The following is a 4330-nucleotide window of genomic DNA, read 5'->3' as shown; positions in this document are numbered from 1 at the left end:
ATCATTACCCAAGAACGAGACACATGATTCATGTTCATTCAGTGAACCGAATCACTACACAAGAAAGTGGTGTATCATTCTTGTTCACTTATAATTCTCTAACATATCGTCTTACTTTAATTATGGGTTTTAAATATGTTATTTTTTGTTGTACGAGCCAAATAATCCCCCTGGGGACAAATAAAGTTCTGTCTATCTATCTGTGAGCTTTCAAACAGAACAATAGATACAATATGAATGTTAAGTATGTTTCATGAATAATTTATTTTGTATAATTGTGTGTGAATTATTTGATTTTATGTTTGTGATGTGATTCATTTAGACGTCAAAGATTGACCATCACTATGTAGTGAGGGGTAAGAAGGTTGAAAAGTGGACACACTCTGTGCAGTAAGTTGATGTTAGAAGTCACCCGAGTCTGGCGAGGTCCCCTTGGCTCCAGTGGGTAAGAAGGTGCTTCTGAGTCAGAAGCCCAAGTCCATGGTGTGTGAGGATGTCCCCAAGTGAGCACCTCTTTGTCACTAGTTTTAATGTGGAGCTCCGCTCTTTTTTACATAATATGACTTCAAGGCAGCACAGGAATAATGTAAATATTTTCAGACCCCTAATTAGCATGCCCTGCACTGACTGAAGACAAGCTGCAAAGGAGGATGGGTAATTTGACTAGAAGCCCAGAGTGCATTAAGGTGAAATTGCATTGTCTACTGAAGTCTTTCTTGCATATTCCCCAGTGCTTCTCAAAGGCTTCTGTATTTCAAGTCTAAGCTAACATGGCAGTTACTGTTTTGAAGGGCTGCAAGTGCAGAATTGGAATTTTCTTGAGAGGTGGAGGTCACATTTCTCAATTTTTAGCTCTTTAGTCACTTGCTTTTTTCTACACCACAATTCTCAAAGTAATGGTGACTAATGAGCCAGTCAAGTATATTTAGATAACTGCTAATTTCCAAAATTGGAGGCAAACGGTTGAGTTTTTTTGGCAAAAAATTCAGATGAAACAATATTTTAACCCAAGAGTAGAATGCAAGATGCTGAAAACACCTCTAAGAAGCCCAATATTTTGTCACAGGACCTACTAGTAGCTCCTGCCTCTGTTCTTGTCAAAGTGCTCGAGTCGACCATTAGAAAGGGGCTGTGGGAATTAGATCTATGTGGGTGGTGTGCCAGGAGGAAACCAGAAAGGACACCAAGACAAGACTAAAGTTTGCTCCCACTAAATCAATGTGCTCTGGAAAGACAAAGCAAAGATAGAATTATTTATCCCCAGTACCAGAAGACATGTTCTGTGAAAGCCAAACACGTTATTCACCCAGAAGGCCCTGATACCAAATGTAAAGCATGGTGGTGGAAATGTTCTGGTGTGGGTCTTGCAATGGGGCCTGGGAAGCTCACCCTCACAAAATCCACAATGAATTCTTCATTGTATCAAAGGGTGCTATTGGATATTGGTGGACCATCTGTCAGAAGGTTGAAGCTAAACCGAGGGTGGACTTCATCACAGTGACCCTAAACATTCACCAAGGAATGGCTGAAAAGATAGAAATGAAGGGCTCTGGAATGGCCAAGTCAAAGCAAGGCTCTGAAACCCAAGACACCCCTCAAAGACTTCTGCATGGAGAAATGAGAAAAACGTTCCCCTAGTCAACACTGGGCAGTGGTGTACAGTTATAGGAAATGCTGACTGGAGAGAGCAATACCAGCTATTAGAGCCACAGCAGGGCTTTCATACCAGGTCAAAATGGAAAGAAGACAAAGGGGAGTGAGATTACGGCTGTCAACCTTATGTACAGCTTCAGCTCCATCAAGCAGAATGCTGTTGGCTGTCAGGAAAAGGGTTGTGCTGGAAAGTCGACAAATTTGACAGGCCCAGTAATAACATAACACCTCATCACTGATCAAGAAAGCCCAGCAGAGACTACACTTCCTGAGGCGGCTGAAGAAAGCACGTCTTCCCCTTCCATCTTCACCATGTTCTACAGAGGCACCATTGAGAGTGTCCTGACCAGCTGCATCACTGTCTGGTATGGCAACTGCAACATATCCGACCGCAAGAGCCTGCAAAGGATAGTGAAGACAGCAGAGAACATTATTGGGGTGCCTCTCCCTTCACTACAGGACATATTTTACAAACGCAGTGTCCGCAAGGCCTGCAGCTTTGTGAAGGACCCCTTACACCCCTCACATGGACTTTTCACACTTCTGCCATCCAAGAAAAGATACTGCAGAATCAGAGCCAAATCTGCCAGGCTGCAGGAGAGTTTTTACCCCCAAGCTGTCAGACTCCTTAACACCAGGCTGCCTCCTGGGACCTTCCACACGGCCTCAACCACCTCTAAAAACAGAACTTTTATACATGAAAACCACAGTCCTGCAAAGACGAGTGTGCAGGTAGAAAAGACCTTTAAGGATTTTGACACTCCTTCTGCTGTGAATCATTCTGACCTGTCATTGTTTACAAGTCTTAAACAACTATTATCATACGCCAATAATTTCTGTATTATCTATATCTATTGTTTATTTATTATAGTACATATTTATTGACTATTTTTATATCTAGATTGCATAATACCATACATTGCATCAATGTTCATATTAATTACTACACATCAATATTGCTGCTACTTCTTTGTCTTGTCTTGTTTGTGTTTTCATTTTAAATCTTAATTTTAAGTTAATTTTTATTTTTTATTTGCAATAAATGTTGTTACACGGGCGGCATGGTGGCACAGTGGGCAGCACTCCTGCCTCGCAGTAAGGAGACCTGGGTTCTCTTCCCAGGTTCCCCCTCATTGGAGTTTGCATGTTCTCCCCGTGTCTGCGTGGGTTTCCTCCCACAGTCCAAAGACATGCAGGTTAGGGGCATTGGTGATTCTACATTGTCCTTTGTGTGTGCTTGGTGTGTGTGTGTGTGTGTGTGTGTGTGTGTGTATGTGTGTGTGCCCTGCAGTTTGCTGGCGCCCTGCCCGGGGTTTGTTTCCTGCCTTGTGCCCTGTGTTGGCTGGGATTGGCTCCAGCAGACCCCCGTGACCCTGTAGTTAGGATAAAGCGGGTCGGATGATGGATGGATGGATGTTGTTACACTGTGGACCCTGAGCTTCGCAATTTCGTCTGTCTGTATACAGTACTTGTATATGGTTGAGATGACAATAAAGTTCGCTTTGACTTTTGAATTTGCAGTCGTGTCAATTGACAGGGTCTGGCTACGGGATCAGGAGCTGCGGTCAGCAAATCTGACATACCCACCGACTAGAACTCATGTAATGTGACTTCAGCTTGAAATCTACCTTGAGGTGATTGAACATGTGCAGCGGATCTGCACCCTCTGTTAGAATTCCAAAAGTGGTGCAGATTCAAGCTTGCATCACATCAAAAACATACAGCAATAGCCCCCTCTTGTGGTCAATCATGTGCAATTAAAAAACTACAAAAAAGGTGTAAAAACATCTCAATGATGATTAATAATATTAATAACAATGAAACATTTATTTATGTAGTACCTTTCCTTAGCCATATTTCAAGCGCCATAACAAAGGGTCTGAACACTTGTGCCAATGAAATATTTCAGACATTTTGTTTCCCTAAAGTCCAGTTTTTCGCTTCATCATCCTGGGATATTGAGTGCTGTTTGATGAGGGGAAAAAACTGAATTCAATTTATTTGTAGCACAAGACTGCAAAATAACAAAATGTGAAAAAACTGAAGGGCTCTGAATATTCTGACCATATAATTTGGTTACTTTTCTACCCACACATGTGTCATACAATATCTGTTTCAATAAAATGTTTTACTGCAGCCTGAGAGCACCAACAGTTGCAGAATGTGCTTCATTTTGGCTTCTCATTAAATGGTGGCCTTTCAGGGAGACTTTGAGAACCCACAGTTAGCTAGTTATCTGTTACATCGTTATTGTCTGGCTGGTTAAGGGAAAACAGAAATGATGAAGGGTTCTGAATGTTAAAAAGTAAGTCAGTTAAAATCCATTAGCAACAGCAATTGACTGCTAATTTTAAAAATGGCTTCAATAAAAACCCGCCGCCGCCGCCGCAGCCCTCCGAGATCTGAGTCTGACACCCCTGATAGATCGATAGATAGATAGTTAGAACTTTATATGTTCCCAGGGAGACATTTGGCTTTTATACCGAAGCTCTTTAAATAAACAAATAAATAAATACAAAAATAAGTAGATAGGTACCGAGTAAGCAGAATAACGGTGAGAACTATGAAGCGCCCGGAAGTGGAACAGATATACAAAATGTAAAATGTAAGATAATTTTAAGTATTTTAAATGATTCTGACCAGGCCAGAAAAGGAACAAACGCTTACACTTTCCCAA

This window comes from Polypterus senegalus, chromosome 16 (assembly GCF_016835505.1).
Source record: "Polypterus senegalus isolate Bchr_013 chromosome 16, ASM1683550v1, whole genome shotgun sequence".
Taxonomy (NCBI): Eukaryota; Metazoa; Chordata; class Cladistia; order Polypteriformes; family Polypteridae; genus Polypterus; species Polypterus senegalus.
The sequence above is the reverse complement of the archived record's forward strand: the minus strand, read 5'-3'. Positions refer to the sequence as shown.